A 23,850-nucleotide genomic window follows, 5' to 3' on the forward strand; every position below is an offset into this window, starting at 1 on the left:
GCTGACAGACCGGTATTGTACATTTAGCACAATGACGGAATGAAGGCAGGGAGGGAAGAGATGAACAAAGCTGCCCAGCATGTCTTCTTTGATTCAGCTCAATCTCATCCATTTATCAAAGACAGGCTGTCGGAGAAAGGCCTGTATTTGCACACTGAACAAAACAGCAAGATGAAAAAAAGGGCTGGCCATCTCTAGAGTGCAATGTGTTTACACATAGGATAAAACATAGATAACTACATATATTGAACTGCCTGTCCGTCAAATAACACTGATTTTTTCTCCTTTACAGCAGTAGTAAATGATTATTATCAGCACAAAGCCCGCCTTTATTCTAATTACCTTGTAAATAAACTTGCTTGTCATTACTTTTCAAACCAATTACAGGCTGCCTAATGGAAGCGCTTAATTAGCAGACACTCTACCGGAAAAAAAAGAAAGGAGACAGAGGGGAAGAAAAGGAATGAATGGAAGAAAAGGGAAAAATGCTGATGGGGGAGGGCCTGCATTCACTGTGTAATTATACAGTCATCAGATGTTTTTTTTTTTTTTTTTCTCCTCCGCTGTTTTGCAACGGAGGTGTCACAATAGAGGCAAGGCCAGAGTTGGCCCTCTCTCTCCCCTCTCTGGCTGTTAAGCAGGCAGCTGACAATGGAGCACTCGGCAGGCGGTGACCCGGACCCCCTAATAGTGCTGTGGCAGCCGTGGCCCTCACAGCTGGAGGACAGGAAACAGCAGAATACTGCATGTTGGCCAGCCCACTCCCCCGCCTCTCCCAATCTACACCCCCCATCGCCAATGCACCCTCCTCCCCCTCCACACCCCATCATCACCCCTATTCACACTGAGGCAATCACCGCAACTGCCGATAACTTCTTCCTGAATAACAGCATAATGTTATCAATGCCATCTGAATGTTGGTATATCACTTATTTTGGAAACTGCGTTAGCGCGTTTTGACTTTAACTTTACTATTATTTGTTTTGTAGACTCCGCTCTCCGAGAACCTTGAAAAACTGCTTGGCATTATACAAAACAAACAAAACAACATAAAACTGATCTGTTCCCTGACATTAATACTTTCATGCTTGGGATAATGATAGGCCTTTATATTGTGTGTAAAGTACTGCGGACTGTCAGGGCGATTCACCATTATTATAATTAGAGTCCATTTTCCTTGACAGAGAGCTCTGTGGAAGGGGAATGCCCCTCTATCATTAGGAGAAAATGTTCCAGCCCTAGTAACGGCCCTCTGAATGGGTCGTGACTAAGTGGCGGAAGGAACAACTGTCCACTATTCCTACATAGTATTCCTTAAGCCTTTCTCTAATTAACTGAGTTGAATGAGGCAAAAGTCAAGGGAATATATGTAATTCATACAGAAAAAAAATTACGTATGACACTACACTCTATACTGTTGGTGGGCTGCTATGGAATGGAAGACTCTCTAGATCATGCGTTGCCACTGTTAACTGTGACATGTATTCCCCCATTACAGCCTCAGAGATGCTTAGAGTAAGTGTGAAACGCATTAAGGAAGAAAAAGGAAAACAGCTGTAACTATCTCCAAACTGACAGGACTGCTGGCCTATTCCAGGAAAAAAAAAAAAAATGTCTCTTCAGCGGTGCTGTTATCAGGCCCAGTCCATCTGACTGGGGAGGGGTGGGGAGAGGAGGGGGAGGGGGCTGGGGAGAGAAGGGGCGAGGGGTGTGATTACAGCCATGTTAAGGCCTGAGAGAGAGATCTGTACGCACAGAGATTAGACTCTTGTCATTTACAGAAAGGTAGGGATGGAGGGATAGAGGGATGGGGGGCTGGAGGAATGGGGATGGAGGTGGCGGCAGTGTTATGCTGGTGTTTGGGGTTTAATATAAGAATTCTGCCAGCATAATTGCGTTTCGGCCCTTATCCTCGGCTGCATCAGGCCTCGTTTGGCGACAGTTTCGGGTGCCTTATCTGCTGCCATTCTCTCCCTATCCGGACCCAATCAAATTTGCTCCGGCTAGCAAGGGACGGGCAGGGAAGGGAGGGATACAGCATTGATAAGGGGGCAAAACTTGTAGTTTTTTTATTTTTTTTTATGTTATGTGTGAGGGGATTTTTTTTTTTTTTTTTTTTTTTTTCTAATTTGAAATGAACAGTTTGCTCGGCATGCTTATCTTGCTTTCATTAGTGGGCTGTCATGCTGTGAAGGCAGCCACAGAGTAAGGCAGGAGAGCAGGCAGGCAGGGGAGAGGGAAGACAGGCAGACAGGCTGTTAGGGGAGTGGGGAGGCATGCAGGTAGGGAAGGAAGACAGGCAAGAAGGGGAGGAGGGAGGCAGACAGCCAGGTAGACAGGGTGTGTGTGGGGGGGCGTTGGGAAGGTGGGGCTGGGGGGGAGGGGGGGGATAATACTTAACACAAACTCTAGCCTCTAACATATTCATAGCATCTGAAGAAGAGCTTCATAACAGCTATGTCACAAATGACTCAGGTATTGCATGATAACCTAATGAAAGCTGACATAACCATTGAATCTATATTCATGAATGTGCCAAGTAGCTGTGATGAAGCTCTTCTTCAGGTGTTATTAATGTGTTATAAGCCACAATTCACTCGACGTCATACCATAGGGGGCTAGGCTGGCAGGGAGAGAAGACAGACATGCAGGAATTGCACAACTACAGACTTAAGCCCTACATTCTAGCCGAGCGGTTAGTATTTTAGTGGGTTGAGGCAGAAGCTTAGCTGCACTAAATCACAATGATGCCTGTTGTCCATTAGCAGTCATAATATGATGTATCAGCCACCTACAGGGGGCCTGGAACAGCAGATACCCATGCACCCACACAACACATGTGCACGCACACACACACGCGCACACTCTCACACACACGCCTTACAACTCTGCTATTGTGTAGGAGGTCTGCGAGCTGCCTGTGCAGTTTCCATTTTAAAATGTATTCTTCCTTGGACCATAAAAAATGGTCTCCTCCATGCCTCAAAATATCCCCTGCCATTTTCCTAACATTAGTCATGGTCCCCTCTGAAGAAAGGGACGGGAAAAACACATAGGGTGGCAATGTAAATACTGCATGTACTGCATGACTACTGTGCAGTATGTTTGTGACAGTTGATGAAGAAGTGTGTGCGTGTGTGTGTGTGTGTGTGTGTGTCACTTTCCTACTGTACTCAACAAACAGAACAAGCAATTCTATTCTCATTGTTTGGTTAAATAATTCATTTGAGAATGAAAAAAACAAAACAAAAACCCTTTGAATAGGAAAATTGAATAAGCACACATTGATAAACCCTCAACTTAGGGAGAAGCCCCGAGGGCACGGAGATGGTTTTGAATTTTAAGGTTGATTTCGTGAAAAAATAATACAAAACACATTTGCATTGGCCTTGAAAAACAATCTATTCTCAGATGTGTGGTAATATGTGTGTACATCTTTCAGCAGTCTTGGATTAACTCCCCCTCATCACAATCTTAGCTCCTCTGATTGCAAATGGAAAAAGTGCCTGTCTTTTACATGTTTAAATCACTAAATAAATTGATTTCTGCTTGTATCAGAAAATTACTTCCCAAAATGAATTCAACATGAATGAATATCGTATCATATCATACTACAGATAGTATTTAAGTGAATTTATTTTCAACTCTCCCATGTTTGAGGATAACGATAACATATTTAAATTGCAGATGTAATATACTGTGCAGCTACTCTTACAGTCCCGTCTACCATAATGCTTTTTTATAGTGTATATCCTGCAATACCATTAGACCTACAGTATCTGCACCATACTGCTTAATAATAGACTCATTCCTTGTCCATTTTCCAGTCATGGTAACAATGAATTTCAAGGCCAAACAGTACATTGGAGCACATGGGTAAACCTTATAAAACATTAATTTCTCGATTCTCTAAATGGAGTAGTCTGCAAGTTGATGCAAAAGTAGTTCTGGAAAAAAAAATAAAAAAATCATGGCATATTATCAACAGAATGTCAGGGGGGCAAATGCAGCGTAGATTACAGAATGAATTAAAATGAGCTGAAATGAGCATGAAGTACTTTTTTGTTCCTAGCCTGCAGTTTGTCTATATTTGGGCATAAGAACATTTAATAATGCAATCACGTTATGCAGTTGCACTTCAAAGTATTTACTGAATCATCGCCTGGGGTTAGGATTTAAATTCTGAATAAATGTGTTTATGGATGAGGCAGGTAGCACTGTATCTAATCTGACAGATTGGAACAGAAGAGCAGAATGTATGCCTGAACCAGGTGAAGGTTAGCATAGCCCCACAAGGCATCAATCTCCATTACAGAACACGATAGACAGACGGAAAGCAAGAGAGGCCTGGGATGGCGAGAGTAACTAAGAAGAGACTGATAAAGGGAGAGAAAGTGAGAGCGAAGTGCGAGTGAAGGCGCATGTAAAAGGAGATGAGGGCTGGCTAGATCAATAGAGAAGTGTTACCATGGCAACATGTCATTGAGAACCATCATTGTCATGTTTTTTTTCCCCTTTTTTCAGTACCATCTTTACAAAAAAAAAATAATGGAAAAAGAAAGAATATACAGTAAATGAGAGATGTAATTTAAAAAAATAAAATGGGAGATACAATCTAGATGCAGCCCTGGAGTTCAAAGTAACATGACACACATTTATTTGAGTATGTCTGATTGTAGGATTGACAGCCATTTTCTATTAACAATGTGTCTGGGCTTAATGTGGGATTGTTGTTGGTAAATGAAAAGGGCCAAATTACAGGACAGAATGGATTAGGGTGAACAATGTCCAATCAGACTAAAGAGGCCTCGCCTGCAGGTTTGAAGGAAAATCTCTCTATGCAATCATCACACCTCAGTCATTTACAGCTCCGCCATAGGCAAACACCTCCACAAACACACACCTCGCCCCCACCTCTCCACCACACACACACACACAAAACACACACACTGTATACACACCTAAACACACACAAACAATCATATTCAACAAAATCAAAACCTCACACACAACGCCCTCAACGCTAGTCTCTTAAAAAAAAAAAAAATCCGAACTCTTAACAATATCACCCCATATTTTTAATGAGGTAGTCTACACCCAACAACCAATACCTAGTTACATTATTAGCTGGCTAGAAATTCATTCTGAGGGAAGGTAGTGTACAGCTGATGCTCTAATCGCCCTGGATCTATGCGATCCATTTTTCAGCTGGCGAGAAGCTGCCGTCTTCCCTGGGCCCAGATGGTGTCATTACTGTGGTAAGGCTGAGTGATTATACACCACTCACACTGGGAGAAACAATGGTTGAGAGTTCTATAGGCATCCTGCCTGACACACTCCCTCCCTCCCCTCCTCACTTTCTCTCCTCTCTTTCCTCACTCCCCCTATTCTTTCTCTTTTTCTCCCTCATTCCATTTTCCTCCCTTTATAATTCATCTATTTCTACATTTTTTTTTTTGTTCACTGTCTCCCTCCTTCTCTTTCATTTCTGTACCTCTAATTCCCTCCCCTTTGCTCGTTGCCCCCAATCCCAATTTTCTCCCCGCCCTTGTTCACTTTCTCCTGGATGGATAGATAATTAACACAGAGAAGTCTAAAAGGTTATTTGGGCGCACACACACACACCGACGTGCACCCACGCACACTTACCTGCGCGCACATGCACGCCTGCACCCACGCATACACACGCACCCCAATCCCAATTCAATGGCAGGTTGAGATAGGGGCAGCTCGCTGGAAGCCGACAGGGTGGCATGGTCACAGCGCATCAGCCGCAGCTTTTGTTGCCAGGCAATCCTGTCAATCCTGGCTGGCCAGGAGAGAGCTGTGAGCGGAGTAATCTCTAAGACAAAGGTCAACAAGTTGAGAGAGTGATGGAGAGAGCCGTGACACACCTGTCACACGTCCGATAGACCAAGAGTCAAGATGGAGGGGGCGGGAGGAGGGAGAGGAGAGAGGAAAGAAGGAGGGAGTGAGGGAGGGAGGGAGGGAGGAGGCGGAGAAGAGAAAAGAGAAAAGAAAAAGGCAGTGAAGGAAAGCATTACCAAGGCTAGAATCCCCCCCCAAAAAATATGAAACGAAATAAAAGATAAAGGGAAGCAGAGGGAGCCAGTGGTTTGAAACACAAAGGAATGGAGGGAAGAGAGGGCTAGAGCTGCAGTCTGTGATCCGCTGGGGATTGGGAGGGGGGGTGGTGGGGGGTGGGGGGGTTCAGATTTTGTTATTTTTCCCTTTCATGGTCTATTTGGTTTGCCAGACCATGCAGCTTAAATACCCTCCCTCCTCCCCCCCCCTACCAGGAGCAGTGCAAAATCATGTTTGAGGCCTCGACAACACACACACACACACACACACGCACGCGCACATACTACATGCATACATGCACGCACATATATATAATGTACACAAACATAGGGATCGAGGACCATAGAGAGGGACTTTTAATACATCAGAGTATTACAAGATATCTGCATTATTAATATGCAGTCAAAGAGTGGAGTTTAGTTTAGCATGTCCTGAGTGGTTTGGAACACGCTGTGCTTACATGCCTTCACACACCTTTATGCTCATTACATAAAACAAACGCGAGCGCGCGCACACACACACACACACACACACACACACAAAGCATGCCCCTGTAGACACACGTTCCCACTTTTCCTTCTGAGCCATTTAATCCCTCAGCCACACACACTCACTTCCGACTGGCTTTCTCTGTTGCACACACACACCCTAATTCTCTCTTTACTCCTCCAGACTAGCCATACACAGTCCTCCTTTGTCTATGCAGTTACACCATTATCCTTCAATATCAAAAACCCGTCCTTTTCATTCCCTTTTTTTTTCTTCACTCCTTTCATCTGAAATGCGTCCCCCTCTTTCACAGAGCTCTCCACTCTTGTTCTGTCCTTCTTCCTTCCTTGGCTCTATTGCCTGACAGACGCCCCCCCCCCCCCCCCCTCTCTTTCTATCTTTCTAACTCTGTTTCTCCATTTCACTCTGCCTCTCTTACGTCTATTCTGTGTGTCTGACTACCCCCCCCCCCCTCCCTCCACCCCCCCTCCCTCATCTCCAGCAGAGGCCCACAGCTCCCTAGCAGCAGCATCTGCTTATATAACTCAGTTAACTTGAGGTACGTATTCCACAACTGCTGGTTTGCTCCTGATCTCCCTCATTCCTTTCCTTTTTTCATTCTCCCTCCCTCCGTTGTTGCACACTCTACCTGCTTCCCCACCTCTGTTTCATTTACACGCTTCCTCATTTTAGTGTCTCTCTATTTTTATTACTATTGTCTTTTTTCCTCTTTCCTCTTTTTCTCACCACCACCACCACATCTCTCAGCCTTGCTCTCTCGCCATCCGCCCCCACCCATTCGCTGTCTGCACTCGTTTCCATCCTCTCTCGTTCATCCCCGCTCTCGCTCTCTCCTCCCTGTATGTCACACTCTCTCCTCTTCCCTTTCTTTCTCTCCGTCTTTCTCGCCCCCTCCCTCTCACATGCTCTCCTCTCTCACACCTCTTTCAGCGTGTTGAGATGGGATCACACAATGCCAGTGAGGAGAGGGGGCGGAGTGCCATTTCTACATAGTATTCACACTTCCACTGGTGAGGAAGGGAAAGAGCACTGCAATGTTTGGAGGGAGAAAAATATGTGGCAGTATTTGTCACAGACACACAACTGAAAGTTATTCAGTCCCACCAGTTCACACTGATGTCACTGCAGAATATTCATGAGGATAACAAAAAATGCATATGAGCTATGGAATAACTAGTCTGCATCCTTCAATCCAAAGTTTCTCTCCAAACTGGAAACACTCATACACCTTAAACACTACACAAAGCCCGTAACTCTAAGCCATCCAGGGTGCGGCACTGTGCTGAGAAGGAGGCATCTCTGTCTCTACACGCGAACATGGCAAAGTGCCTAGACTCGTCATGAGAGGACGTGAGGAGCGAGGGGTGGTGCTGGGGGAGAAAGGGAAGCGAGAGAGAGAGAGAGAGGGGTAGAGAATCGGTAATGCACTCCCCCAGCGCACAGCGAGCCGCATGGAGGAGCCAGATAAGACACCCTGGCCCCTGCTCTGACTGCTGGAGTAAAGCCTCTCCGCCGACGCGAGCGCTGACTGCAAGGCTTTGGCCGACGCTTCGCTCTATCCATCTATAGCCCAGTGATGCCTCTATTACAATGGCTGCCCCACAGCTACGTGGGCCCGCGCCAGCTGCACAGGATTATAATTAGAGGAACCATGAAGTGCCCCGGACACTGGCAATTGATCTGACTCTGACAGTCCAATATTTCCACCAGGGAAATAAACCTTGGTTTGCCACTGAGGCAAAAGGGGGGAAATGGGGGAATGGGGGTTGGGAGTGGGAGTGTTGTGGGTGTAGCACTGAGGAGGGAGGGAGGAAGATGCTAGATGTTGAAAGGAGAAATGGTAGTGAAAGGGAGGGGGTTTCTGAGCTTTTTCTCTGCCGCGCTCTTTGTGTTTTCCACTCTGTCTCTATGGGTTTGCAATAGTGGATTGAGCGCATGTGTGCATGTGTGCGTGTGTGTGTACATGTATGCATACGCTTGTGTATATGGACGAGATGTACTGCTTTATTAAGCCTGACTTCTCTTCCCGCTACCCCATCAGATTAAAATTCAAGTAGCGCCTCCTCCCGTCTGCTTTAAACAGCGGAGTCTCGTTTGTTCCAGCGAGTTACTCCTGCTCTTAATCACGTCTAGCTTTGACGAGGGCCTTCCAGCTGATTCGCGCGCAGGCACGGCGCCGTCTGAAGTAGAGAACTCCGCTTAACAACGTCAAACCCATCTGCTTTTCCATCTCTCAAAAAGAGATATGTTGTGTGGAGACAGTTTTTTTTTTATTTCCATGCCGAAGACTGAGAGCTGTTTTGAGTAAATCCAGGTCAGCCTGACAAATACACGGGTTTGTGTCGACATTTTGGGGTTGTTCAAATGTTTCCCTCTGTTGTTTCCTCTGACGCTCTGGGGAGGCTCTCAGCTTGACAGCCTCACTACAGCTCCCACAAGTCTGCTGCTGGGTCACATGGCCAGCGAGTGAGACATGGAGATGGAGATGGAGAGAGTGAAATCGGAGAGAGAGAGAGAGAGAGAGAGAGAGAGCGGGAACAGAGGAAGAAATGGCAGATGATGATATCTTTAGACAGATTTCAAGGCTGTGAAATGTTGAGGATCTCACAGTATTGGCCTTGCTTTAGTACATTCTTCAAAAATATACCCCACTCTAGGGCCACCAAACTCATGAACAGACGAGTGTGGGTTCCTAGTTTTATTTCATACTGAAATAGTTCGCAATATCATCTATGCATTAGGCATCTTTGGTGTTATATCCCTATGGTCTGTATTCAGCCAGATGCTGGGAGGTACAATGCATTTCGGCATTCAAGCTTCTTTTACTAGCGTTCATACAGTATAGTACATATCAAACAGAATTGCTATACAGCAACCTAGTCATTAAGCTATTGCGTTTTTCCACTCAAAACTACTTTTTATGTTTTGTGCATAACATCATTAAAAATTTAACAATAAAAAGCTATTTGGTTCAATATCACAGACAGTTTGAATGTGACAAGTCTTCGCAAGTGTTCTCCTTTTTCTGTTATTCAAAGAGACAAATCAAACGTGTGTGACTGCGTGTGTGTGCGTGTGTGTGTGTGTGTGTGTGTGTGTGTTGTTGAACAGGATGAAATGTGTTTTTTAAACACCTACAGAAAAACCACATAGGCTTACAATGGAAGTGTCAGAAAAAAAGATATAAAAATAGTTCAATATTTTTTTTCCATTATTTTAGTTGTTCAGGTAGAAGTTAAAGCACTTGGCAATTTAACACTAAAACCTCTCCAATTAAATGTGAATCCATCTAACCTATTCTGTGTCAATGTATTATTAACTGATATCAATTTTGCATTATAACATTACAGATGAATAAAGAATGAATGTGGCAAGATAGAAGAGAGGAGAGGTTGGTGCAACCAACAGGATGGTGCAACCAGTCTATAATTCTATAAAGCTGTCACTCAACCAGCTGCAAGTGAGTAATATGAAAAAAGAACTTGATACTAATAAATAAGAGATTTCCTTCATTTGAAATCTATGGGAGAGAGACAGTGACACAGAGACAGAAAGAAAGGGACAGAGAGGTTTCTATATGAATTGAACCTCTTAAATCTTTTAAATTGAACCTCCTTCTGAAGGCTATTGCACTTACAAAATAATGTGAATTGATATTCTGCAAAAAAAAAAAAAAAATTGGATCAAATTTCAAATCATTCACACAACACTCCATAGACTCCTTGTCAAACTCTTATTAGCATTAGTTTGCAAATAGTTTGATATGGCTTTTTTTTTTTTTTTTTTAGCAAAATATTTGTTTGTACAAAGCCTTTGAGCTGCGATGAGTTTTCATCCTCTCCCAGCCAGGATCCCAGGAGTTAACACTTCTTGTTGCAGCACTCATACAACTGCCATGGGAACAGAGCTGAGTGTTCCTGCATTAATATTTTGACTAAATCTCAAAAAGGAGAGGAGAGGTTGTGGACTCACCCGGCACAGAGACATTAGGCTCTGTGTCATCTTTATGAGGAAAGGATGGTTTTCCTGCCTCTTCCCTACGGCTTTCCTCTCCTCTCCTCTCCTTTTGCTTCCCTCTCCTGTTTTCTCCCCTCCTAATTTGTCCTCTCATCTAATCTACTGTCTCCGCTCCTCCCTCATCTCATCTCCTCTCTTCCTCTATTCTCCTTCTATTTCCCTCTCTTTTACTCTATCCCTCTTCTCCCCCCTAGCATCAAGGCTATTCAAAGCAGGCACCCAGTGAGAGCTTCATGTGTCATCTGCCAGGGTGACGGTAATGCACTATTTCTTTTCATCTTCAGGCAATGCCTGCATTATCAGTGTATAAGATGTATGGCAAGACAATATTAATGGTCTCTTTCTCCCCTGCGAAATGAAAGAGGCCTCGGCAAAACAAACAATCTGCTCTTTCTTCTCAAGGCAACTGAGCAGGTATATCAAAGGGGAGTAAAAAATGACCACTATGTGTGCCGTTTGTCTCTGCTGGGTCAGGAGAGGGATGGCTTTCTACAGCAGGAGCACTGCGAGTGAGACGCTGCTTACAGCCTCAGCTGCTGTGTGCTATCCATGACCAGGATCCTATGTTGGATTGTGACAGTGCTGTACGGGGCCATGAATGAACACTGACACGATAAAGCTTAAAGTAATGCTTATACAGTATCAGAACGCTCAACTAAAGCAGTATGTGTGGTGCTGACAATGCAGAATATTGATAAGATAAGTAATAAAATCAATTGAAGCCTACAGTAAGATTTTGTGTTACTGTGCATTGAATCATCATATAGTCTATCACCAGCGTCAGCGTTATGCATACCCCTTTCAGTCAGGATCCACATCCATTCAGAATCCATCTGTAGCGGTACAAAGCATTTAAAGAATTTTAACTTACTAAAGGTAAAAACATTTTTTTCTTGTGAATGTAGGAACTGGCTGTGTGTGGAGCTTGGGGTCTATTTGTCAGGAACAGGCCATGACCATACAGGACAGAGCTGTCTCTCTGCATTAAAACAAAATGTACTAGAATATGGGGCTTTCCACGTGAATGAGTGGGTGCAAGTGATTTAATTTCTCATGCAATGTGGTGGATTGAGGAAAAAAAAAGGGTTGAGGGGGCGAAAGAGAAGAGAAAGAAGGGGGATTGAAATTAAGGCATGGAACCCTTTCGGCTAATTATAAAGCATAAGCTTAATTGGAAACCAAAACGGTTATTTCACATCCATAATCCAGTGAATGCATTTTTATCTTTTTTTTCTATCTGCTCTATTTATGCAGATCTAGTTTTTAATGAGCCTCTCTTAAAAATTACGCACAAAGAGCGAGGCAGTCTGATGGAGAATAGGTTAGGAAAAGTGCATTAATAAATTACCCTTTCTGTCCGTATTCATTTTTATCAGGAGATACTTTACCCCTGCTGATTCTATGGCTTTTTTTCCAGCTTGGAATGAGGTCTAAAGAGGAAGGTGGGGCAGATTGAATCCCTTTTTATTTATTAGACATAGACGTTTTAATAATACCGGTTTATTGGAAAGCCGAGGCTGTATTCAGCTGTTTATAATGCTCTCACACCCTGGTAATGCATGGCAATGTAAGGAAGGGCTATCTGCTGCTGAGGAGATATATTACAGCGGGAGATACCTCCCAAGCAGGGTATTAAAAACACTAAACCATTAGCTAGTGGATCTGGGGCTCACTCCTCCTCCAGTCTCCTCATCTCCTCACTGCTCGCCTCTCCTGAGAGCCTAAAATTAGACAGAACATTCCTGACACACACACACAAACACACACAAACACACCAACACATTAGCCTGCACATGCACACATACACATTTCATTGTTGCTTAGATGTTAGCATGATTACATTAGTTGTATTTATAGCACATTACCATAACAGTGACCTATTTGTTTGGTTTCTAAACTGACTGGGCTATGTATTTTTCACAATATTCTCTTTGTGCAGAATATTTGGGATTAAATAAGGCACTGCACCAAGAGGAGCTTGTCAGTTACAGAAATTTGAATTCTTTAACATGCAGTGGTAAAAAAATATATAATTTGCACAAATCGGTATAGTGCAGACTGCTGCCTTGGCCTATATTGGAAAACAGGTCCTTTGTCCCCCACCATTGATACAGAATCCAGATATTGGGTGGATGTACTATATTTAAGCAGGACTAATATAAAGAAGTCCTGTCTGGTCTTACACAGAGTGTTTGTAGGCTACGTTCTGGCTCCAGGGAAGCCTGCGGCGCTCCAGCACCCACAATCCCGAGAGGAGTGCCGCCACCGCTGAGCGAGGAGAAAAATGGCTTTGATGGGGACAGGAGAGACTGAGATGGAAATACAGAGAAGAGGGGTAGGGAGTGAGCAAGACAAGGAGAGTGAGAGAGACAAAAAGTGAGACAGAGTGAGAGAGTGAGAAGAGAGAGAGAAGAGAGACAGAGAGAGAAGAGAGAAGATGGATAGAACACAAGCGTGTGTGTTTAGACAAACAAGTCCTTGAAGTATTTCTGTCCTATACATAAATATAGACAGCATATGGGCGGAAATACAGAAAGGCATTTTCCCCTGCATGTGATTTAGTGGAAAGGGAGGGATAATGCATCATCATCATAACACTCATTAATTAGCCTAACAAAACAAAACTAAAAACACAATGTGGACCAAAAATGTGGAATCTGTCAACAGCTGAGCCAGGGAGAGCTGAATAGTACCGTTACAGCCAGGCCCACATGGGTTCAGGTAATTCAAAGCAGTTCTGCAGCATGACAAAAGACATAAATCAAAGGCATGCATTTTGGTTTATACAAAGGCTGAGCTAAAATTACAGGTCAGAAAAGCAATTACTCTTTTCTGAGGTTGTCAAATCGAATAAGAAATGTGTTTTAGACACAAAGACGGAAGGCAGTCTACTGGATGGGTGTCATAACACACTGGAGTTTTGCCCTGAGGTGGTAAGAATTGTTTTGCCTTGCAAAAAATATTTTCTTTAATGTGCATTTTTCACAGCAAACGGTCTATAGCTTGCATCGAACACATTTCATTCAGGTCACATCTATTGAATTGTGGACCACTGCTACCACACTCTCTCTCTCTACTCCCAAAGGCCAGAGGGAAAAGAAAAATAACAAAAAAAAAGTGAGTTTATATCACTGAGAACTGGACACATTCATAATTCATACTAAAGAGAAACAGACAAGTTTACATCTTGAAGAAGTAGTGCCTATGCTACTGGCCATTTCAGCACCACGGACAGCAACATGGACAGCTGAGCTCAGTCCTTTGTAGCATGAACTGCAGTGAATCTTAGTAATGCAATGTTACATTGTGATAGGGCACAATTTGTTTAAAGACACTAAAAATACTATCACTAATTGGATGTGAAAAGAAAACAGTATTGATCATAAAATGTCAAACAGATGTCAGAGATACTTTATTAGCAGCTCAAACCCACAGTATAATGACAATTAAACAGTAACACCTCTATCGCAATGATGACAACACAATTGCAACTCCTCTATTGTCAACACACCCTATGATAATCCTGCTGGAAAACAACACATAAGCAAACAAATAAACAAGCAAACAAACAAATTAAAATCGCAGTCTACAAAAGCATATAGCCCTGATTTTGGAAGCCAACACTCCAGTTAAAACCTCCATCTGTTGAAATGCATTCCCAAGGTGCTCCTAGAAACTGTGAACGCCCACGCACAGAAAACTCCGCCAGGAGAACAAAGACAAACATTTCAGAACCCCCGTGCACCTCTCGCACCACAGCGCACGGAGAAGAAAAAAGCTTTTCCCCCTGCTAAATATATGGGCTTGACGTGGGAGCGCGTGGGCTGGTGAAAGCTCAAGATGCGATGCTTTCCTTCGACACGGCCCTGCAATATTAAGACAGCCATATCTCTTATCATGATTTCTCTTTACTTCGAACAGCACTCACATTCCCACAACGCATAGCCTACTTTGGTATGTCAAATTTATCTCAGAATATTTTGTGGGGAACAATGAGGAATATGTCTGTGTTGAATGTATTCGATTAATTTTCTAATAGCCTTGTTAAGGCAGAGTACAAAGAGATTTAAGTGCACGGTTACTGTGGGTACTCAGTGTTCTTCTGCTGTCAGTGTTCCTTTCCATGGACATTCACAAACATCTCCAAAAAAAGATTTCTATACAAACACAACCCCAGCCCCCAGTCCATTCATATTTACAGTCGACATCAAAAGGAAGAGGCAATGCATTAGAGCCAATTTTGGCTCAAGGGGAGAAGCTATTGCCACAGTTTCTCAACGGGAGAGTAAAACTGCCTTCATCCTGTAACCCACGGCAACCCAGTGGAACCCTAAACAACCCCTACACTGTGTTCTGCAGCCAAAGTAAGACATTTCATTTGAGGCGATGATCTTAATTTGATTCACCCTAGCCTAATGATTCCCATTCTGAGGGCCAAAGGGGCTTAAGGTTTAACTCACTGGGCTCCAGAGACGCTGGACACACAACGCCCCAGAGACATCTGCCACACAGTGTTAACTTTGCCTTTGTGACAGCTCTACACACACATATACGTACATGTGTACATGCACACACACAATCTCCTTTATCCATATCCGCCCATCATTGAGGCTCTTAGCAGAGAACAACACACACACCTGCCGTAGGAAAAACAAGATGACGTCCATTTTGTTCATCGCGTCTGCAATTCACATGGTGACACTAAGAGATTCCATCCACCCCTCAGTCAAGAGAAAGCCATTAGTCAAACCAAACACTGACACTTAGAGTGTCAAACACACAGGTAGAACATAATTTGTTTTGCAACAGTGTGATAGCTCCAAATAGTGACTGGTGAATAATGTCTCAGCTGGAACAAGGGATATTGCTGTGGAAAATGCATTGTGTGAAATGAACAGAGGGGGAATAATTCAATGTCTGTGGTGTTGTTCTAAATATCAGGAACAGTTTATGCCTCTGGTGATGATTATTGCGAGCATCATTCACTATGGGCTTTATTGAGTAAGACTGCATCAACAATAGAAGATCTTGTTTTCTTAAATCTTCAAAAAGTAATCATTTATAAAATGTTAAAAATGGTTCAGGGATTTAAGAGAGATTAAGTCCGTGGCTACTAAAATGTTTTGACAACGCTTCTAAATGTGCAAATCAACAAACTATGAATGTATTTCTATTTCCATGTTTGAGTTGGTGTTCTTGAATGCCCTTGTTTCTGTGCCAGTCAGATAAATATCCCATCTCTCACTGTCTTCCAGGCAATAGGAGAGGATGCAGCACCCAGGGCTTTGTTGTTTTCCCTAATGTGAGTTAATCTGGAGGCTGTCACATCAAACACAGGGACATCTTAGGTGTTATGTAGATAGTGCTAATAGAAACTTAGCCCGGCTCAGTCCCTGTGGGCCCCTCTCTTGCCTTTTCATTTGGAGGGAGGCAGAGATAGGCCATCTTCAAAGCCCTCTGTGTCCCTCTGTATCGACCATGCTCCTCGGCAGCCCCAGAGGCTTCCTATTAGAAAGGATTTGTCTTACGAGCTCTGTGTGCTGCCACTCTGAAAAAATAAAATAAAAATAGAAAAAAAAACATGTTGCTAGGTGTGCTGTACTGCAGCAGTCCCCTTGGTTCCCGATGCTGTTTGTCACTAGCTTTGTAACAGCTACCTTATTCCCTCATTTCAAACCAGCTCCATGCCGATCTGCTAGCATCCAGCGCACCTATACAGCCATATCTGACATGGCTAGATATCACCGTGACAAACCGACAGACCAACATCGAGCGATCAAACACACTCTGCCTTCACAGTTCCATCCACACATAACCTAAGCAATATTTCATTGTTCTTGTTTATTGCAAGAGGGAATGCCTATTTGGTTTGCAGCAAAAAAAATAAGCCTGGATTTACAGCTCAACGATCCCGTGTTTTGATAGGTAGAGCTGAGGTGGTCTGACATTTGCTTGATATTTGTAATTTCTTATTTTCTTTTTGCAGCGCTCCATACTGATCCTTAGATAACCTGTCATCCTTTCCCTCCTTTATTACTGTATGTCCTATTTCTGTAAGCTATAGCCAGGCCACTATCAAGCATCTTCAATAAGGGGGGCTGAGCTGTAGAAGATAGCAGTGATGAGAGAGAGAGACAGAGAGAGAGAGAAAGAGAGAGAGAGACGTACAGAGAGACAGAGAGGGCTTTTATACTCTGTTCTTTGCCACAACCTGAAATAAACCCAAGCAGAGTAGCTATAGCTGGCCACCATATACCCACAGGGCTTTCACTGTGAACGGCCACTATAATAAATCTGGCATTATCAGATGCTGGTCATTCAGCAGACACAGCCTAAGTGCTTTTAGATGTGTCGGAGGACATGAGAGACTTTCACTGCCCCATTGATGGCTTCCCGTTTGTCCTGGTGTAAAGTTAGTTAAGTCTGTCAACTGGTAGGATCGGGGCAGCCTAGTAGGAAGGAGGAGGTAGTAGGGAGAAAGAGGTAGGGAGAGAAGGAAGAGGAGATGAGGAGATGAGGGAGAGAGGTGGACAAAGTACCCTTTCCCAGGCTTGACGGAGGGGCACTGGAGAGTAGCCTTTCAGGAATATATTAATAATCCTGCAGTAAAAGCACACCCATGAGGCGACTGGGTACAAGCTGAACCCATCAAGTTAATCTGAGATAAATTTGCAAGTCATCATCATAATTTAAAATGTTTTAGAGACGGAATATAAGATCAAAGAATCAAAGGAGCCAGTCTGATGACAAAGATGTGAGAGAGAAAGAGATGAGAGCGACAGAGAAGAGAGAGAGAGAGAGGAAGAGAATGAGAAAAACGGGGAGAGAGAGTTTGCATAGCTAGATATATTTGGATGGACAAAGGAGAGGCCCTTTGCGTGGCCAGACAGGCAGACAGACAGATAGAGGCTGACAGACAGGGAAATAGGAAGCAAAGCAGCCAGCCAAACCCTATATGCTGCCACAGTGTCATACAGATTGATAGATTCATAAATAATAAATCAAGAAAAACAGGTAAAATAAACTGAGTGAATAAATGTGCTGTCTTGTCCTCTGCCCCAATGCCTAATGGATTGTGCCTATGCATATCTCTGCTTCAGTACGTGTTTGTGTGTGTGTGTTTGTGTGTGAGTGTGAGTGCGCACGCTCATGTAAGCCGTGGCGACCCACGTTGCCATGGTAATCGTTTGCCTGAGCCCCATTAGTGATGTTGTGTGATGATGAGAGACAACTCTATCCTGCCTCACAGAAACACTCACAAAGACACACGTGCATCCTTGTGTCAGTAAGTCTACCTGTGAGCATATTCCATTCACTAATCCTCTGTAACCATTAAGACACACAGATTTATAGAGACACCTTATATATGCCATAAAACAACAGAAAAGAAGAGGAGAGCATTCACTTTTTTTTACTGCAGCATGTTATGCCACAAATCAGCTTCAAATAAAATGAGGGTGTACCAAAAATGTCATTATCAACCCTGAAAAGTTGGAGAGTTCAACATTTTTAGGTGAAACATCAACAAAGGTATTGCTGTTCAGATTCAGACTACGCTCCATCACTTGCGACAGCAGCGCACGATCAGGCATCAAGTGTGTCTATGAAACTGTAGAGGTGTGCATATGCTTATTTCCCAGTAGGCACTTCGAGCACGGATGGCACCCCGTTATTAAAGCAAACGAAATCATAAAATTGCAGGGAAAGCACCCATCACCTCGTATTCTAAATATATTTTACTAGGTTACATTACTGCAGCTTCTGTATAGCCAGTGTTTTCTACTGCAGACAAAAGAAGTGACATCAAAAGACTTCTGTTTTCTCATGATTTATAATTATTAGTGGTTGGATATTATCCGCTGTAGACCAAGGCACTACCCATCTGTGCTGCACTACAAAAGGCAGAAGTGACATAAGTTTTTAATTGCACATTTTTGTATAAATACAAATAAAATCAACATTTTATTAAGGCCAACTCCTGGTCAGCAGCCAATGCAACCTACTGAGTCACACTGAAAATGTAACAAAGGATTTGCTCAGAGCTACGTGAAAATGCACTGATCTCGAAATTGATTTTCACCATGTAGAAGCTGGCATACAGCCAATCAGCAAAAAATGATTAATTAAATTAGGAACATTAACAATGGAAATTAGTTTGGCTGTAGTTTATTTATAGCCGCCCCTTCTGAAGATGGGTTAGAAAAAATATTCATGTCAGAATGGTCACAAATTGTTTGACACATTACAGTCACATACAGAGGTTAGTATTAATGTGCCTATATAAGGTAGCTGGCTAACATTTATTCAAAATAGGAATGTATAATAACAGGCTAAGTTCAAGCTAACAGCATCAAAATGTAAGTTAGGTTGCAGAGAAGAGTAGTTATTAATTAGTTACTTCACTCTGAGCCCTGCACATTTTCACACAGGGATTTAGCTTGGTTTTCGGATTGATTTTCAGCACTGGAATAATGTGAATGAAGAGACAATATCAGTCCAAATAAGCCCCATATCATCCATATGATTGTTAGAATGTGCATTTGGCATCTTTTCACCTAGAGAACTTGGGCATTATTGCTGCATTTTTGCAAAGGACCTCTTACCATTATAGATGCACACTGGACATCCCAATACTTGCAGGTTACAGCTAACTCACTGCTACCAGCTTCTTCTTATGCCTGTTAGCATGAAAACATTATTCATTCTGAGTATTTTACAGCCTTTTGACAGCAAACACATCCAAATACGTAATAGTCAACACAGCTAACATTATGGCAGGCAAAAAAAAAATCTAGAATAGATCTTTACATTGGACTCACTGACAATCTAAAAATATGTGGTTTGGTTAAAAATATGGAATATTTGAGCAGGGAACACACACACACACACACACACACACACACACACACACACACACATACATGCACACACACACTATACGAGCTATAAGACAGCATGTACAACATATAGTATAGTACAAGACAGCCACCCACAAGTTACCACAGTTATATGGTCTGTAAATACACAGCCATAAATTCAGTACCCAGGGACAAAAAGAGAGGCACAGGAATAAGATGCATTGCTTTGCTTCAGTGTTTTATCCAGAGAGCTGCTGCAGGAGGTTTTATGGCCCCCGTTGCTACCATGTATTAATATATTGACAAACCTGGGCAAACAATAGACTCTGGTTCCATATGAAAAACATGGATCATCTGGGGATCTGGAGGATCAAAGCTGCATGATTGCTTTGGTTCTTTAATCTTTTGTACATTTTGTTTCTCCTGCCTTCTCTTTTCTCTTTTTTCTTTTCAAGGAATATAGTCCATATTCCAATACGGAAGTCTGAGAGGTGGTATATATTCAACTAGCAAGCACCACACTGACAACTTAATGATTGCCTCTGGGAGGCCTTTGGACTTCATCACGGGATTCTACAATAGAGGGACTACAGCCGTGCTGCTACTCTCCTATGGGGTCTGATACATACAGGTGAAAACCACCAGTCCTGGTCAGGCAGCGAGGCCCTCCATCAATACCTCCCACCCTCCATTTCCCTCTCTCCATTTCACTTTCCCTCACTCCCTCCATCTCATTTCTTCATCTTCACAACTCACTGATTCAAATATCTCTCCTCTTATTTCTCATTCTGTTTCACAGTCTCCCTCCCAGCCCAACCCTTCTCCTTCTATCGCCTCCTCTCTCTAATTCACATATCTTGGTCTTTTTCGCCTTCTTTTCCATTTTCTCTTTTCTGCTTCCAATCTGACTTCACAGAGCCACTTCCTGTCTGAGGAAAATGAGTGAGAACTTGCATGAGCACATAAAAGGATGCACACTGGTTAACCCCGCAGAGCGTTGTGACTCTAAATTGCATCCTCCCAAACATGGAATGCGTATGTGCGTGGCACAGCTGTGCAGGTAGCCACGGGGACCCACTAGAGTGGGAGACCATGCTGTCTCTCTGTCACACTCGCAGTCACATCACACACATGCACACGCACACGCACACATACACATACAAACGCTAAGCAACAACAACACAACCCAGTGATGTGTGTGTCCCTACAAGCCCTTCACAGGTATCAGATGCAGCCCTGCTACCGTTTTGGGGTCGGGGTGGGATGTGGGGGTGGGGGTGGGATTTAGTGTTTCACCTAATGTGAGCTTGCTGCCTGGAAGACATCCAGTATACTGTTTTACTCTGAATTATTAAAAGCTGCCTCTTATTGCAGCTGGGACTGAAATAGTTTAGAGGCCACAGACTATAGCTGCTGGCACAAAACTATATAATTTATATTTTCTGCTATTCTTCAACTATCCAGCTTACTTCTGTCCATAATAGGAGCTTTAAGGCTGTCATGATAGACAGAGCAGAATTCCTCACATGAAGTGTCAGATAAAATCTAAGTTTGATAAAAATGAAGAAAAAAAAACACAAAAACAAAACTAAATTTGTTGCAAGAACACCGACCGAATCGTAACACCTAGAAACGTTGAATGTGTTGACGTGCTTGATCTCGCCTGGGCTAGCTCAGCTGTACACAACGGCCTGGCCTTCTGCAGGCCAGATGACAGCAGCCTTCACCACTAGCTATCAGCCTGACGCTGCCTCCCTGAGAGAGCCCATACTGACAGCCCTCCTCTGCAATGCAAATACACACTTCCACATGAGCGGGCCCATCACTACCACTCCCCCTACACTTGTATTCCGTGTCATTACCCCCCGGGCCCTCGCACACTGTCCCTTCTCCTCTACCCTATGCCTCAGTGCTGCTGCCCTTATCTGGGATGGGATGGGATGGGATGGGATGGGATTGGGGGGGCTGGGGGTTTAAGACAAAACAGGCTTGGGTGGTTGGGGCCTTGGTAGCCATGATGGAGGGCTGCTTCCCCCTGTCAGTCACCCTCCTCTCCTTGCCCTCCGGCCATGTGTACTGTATTTCATTAGTCCTGATTTTTGCTGACAAATGCTGGCTGTCGTGCTGTGCAGCCCCCTTACCCTCTCTGTGGACGCCGCACCGCACCGCACCACACCACGGCTAGATCTGCCTTACAAATGAGCTCCCTCTGGCTGCACCGCACGACAGGGGGAGTGGGCTGCCATCTCAATCGAGCACACAGATATACATACTCTGTACACATACACACGGACGTGCACGGACACACGCACACGCACAGACACAGATAAGGGGGGCGGCGGTTTTAACACTGAAGGTATGACTTCAAGCTGTCAACATGACCCTGTGCTGCCCTCCCCTCTCCTTCCTCGCTCTTTCTCTCAATATTTCAACCATTCTGTCACTTCACCCCCCCTCCACCTCTAATCTCGCTCACACTCCTTGCTCATCCCCCTCTCTCTCTCCCAAAGGCACAAGGTCCAGCCAGTGGGATGTCAGCTCCGATTAGCCATGTTGGGAGACGCGTCTTAAGTGTGTCCTTCATTATTGAGTAAAGTGACATGTTCTCGGCTACATTCGCCTTGTGCCTCCTAAACTGTCATCTTGTCTATTTGAATATCCTGTTTTTGGAAGCAAATCTTTTCTCTTTTCTTTTTCGACATACACACAAACCTTGCACACACACGTACAAGGACGCACACTCACACAGACACACTCACACCCCTCTATTCAGGGCCATAGTTTATCATCCACCTGTGCCCCCCCTCCCTCCACCCGCCCACTCTTTCTCTCTGTGTCTGCGGGCAGTGGCACACCTGTACAGGCCTGTACAGGGACTCAAAGATGGATTGTCAGTCAGAGTATCTGGGCCTTCCTCTCCTCCTGCTCGGCTCTGCTCTGCCCGCTGGCCCGGAATGAAACCAGACTCATCTGGTTCGGCCCCGTTGGTACAGGTGATGTTTCACAGTGGCAGACTGACATCGGACCATCTGAACTACACCGTACCGAACTGAAGGCAGAGACAGTGGCATTACAGTCACAAACACACACACGCGCGCGCGCACACATGCACACGCGCACGAGCACACGCACGCATACACAGTTTCCCCCATTACACACACAACTCTCACAGCTCTCTAACCCAGATCACAGCCGTGTCACATGATTCAATCTCACAGACAGGCGGGCGAGCAGTCTCCAGCCACAACCAGAAATAGGTTAAACAGGCTAAAAATATCAAAAACATTAATAATTCAGCTTTTTTGCTAACCTGTACCTCAGAAAAGAAATAGCACACTTCTCGCTGTGAAGTGGCTTAATGGGCAGGGTGTGCGGTGGATTATTTTGGTATTCCAAGCTATGTCTCCCTCCACGATATGGTCGGCCAGTTGTAGGGCTGAGCAGTGGGAGGGGGAGCTGATAGCAGCATTGTTCTGTCATCAGCGCTAATGTCACAGACGGGGTCGAAATACGGTCATCCGTACCGATCAGGACCGTAACTCAGAACAAACCCAATGAACTTTTGAACGTCTGAAGTTTTAGTATTAGCTTCACATCTGATGACAATGGTTGATACATATTGTCTGGCTGTAATAACTAAAGCATTACATACACATTTTTTGCTCCATCATTACAGCAAGATGATATCTCATTTACGGATACATTTTTTTCATGAATGTAACAGCAATAGTTCTGCAATAAAGTGTAGTTGAATTGAATTTCCAATGCTACAAATATTTGGTTATTACAGCATGACAACAGTAAAAGCAACTAAAGGGGGAACGTTGCATTAGAGTATACTATACATGAAATGGAATGAAATGCAGTGATGAAACACATTTCATCATTTCAGTGCGTGTTGTTTATTCTCTAAAGGCAGGTGCAGAGTGCAGATCCAGCTCTTTACTAAATACCCTTGGAAGCCAATCCCCTGGGGAGAAGAAGGCTTGTCTAAATATGTGGCTAATCTACCACATAGAAAAACGAGGGGAACAAAGGGGAGAGGTGTGTGTGTGTGTGTGTGTGTGTGTGTGTGTGTGTGTGTTGGGGGGGGGGGGGGGTGGGGGGGTGGGGGGGGGCATGGAGACAAGGTGGAAAAGAAGCAACGTTGTGATGGGTCCAACAGTTAGCCCTGTGTGTTTTAGACTATTTCTAGCCTTTCTGCTTCGGGGGGGTGTGTATTCGTGTGAGTGTGTGTCTGCGTGTGTGCGAGTGCACGCTCTAGGGGTGTGGGGATTCAGCTCCCTTAGGAGCACTCTGGTACAGCAGCTCTTTACGGCGCGTACATTACACCCATGTGCCATTACAGTTGTCACACATACATACACACACACACACACAC

At 44.0% G+C, this 23,850-nt stretch overlaps 2 protein-coding genes across 38 annotated transcripts in view; one reads left to right on the forward strand and one right to left on the reverse strand.

Moving 5' to 3' along the window:
- celf5a (cugbp, Elav-like family member 5a) overlaps positions 1–23,850 on the reverse strand; it is a 175,555-nt gene that overhangs the window by 129,252 nt on the left and 22,453 nt on the right. The gene's annotated exons all lie outside the window — the stretch shown is intronic.
- LOC139929162 (uncharacterized) overlaps positions 16,749–23,850 on the forward strand; it is a 383,413-nt gene continuing 376,311 nt past the window's right edge. The window contains exon 1 of the mRNA XM_078285594.1: positions 16,749–16,775. The gene's annotated coding sequence lies outside the window, so the exon portion shown is untranslated. The remainder of the gene's footprint in view (positions 16,776–23,850) is intronic.

This window comes from Centroberyx gerrardi, chromosome 9 (assembly GCF_048128805.1).
Source record: "Centroberyx gerrardi isolate f3 chromosome 9, fCenGer3.hap1.cur.20231027, whole genome shotgun sequence".
Taxonomy (NCBI): Eukaryota; Metazoa; Chordata; class Actinopteri; order Beryciformes; family Berycidae; genus Centroberyx; species Centroberyx gerrardi.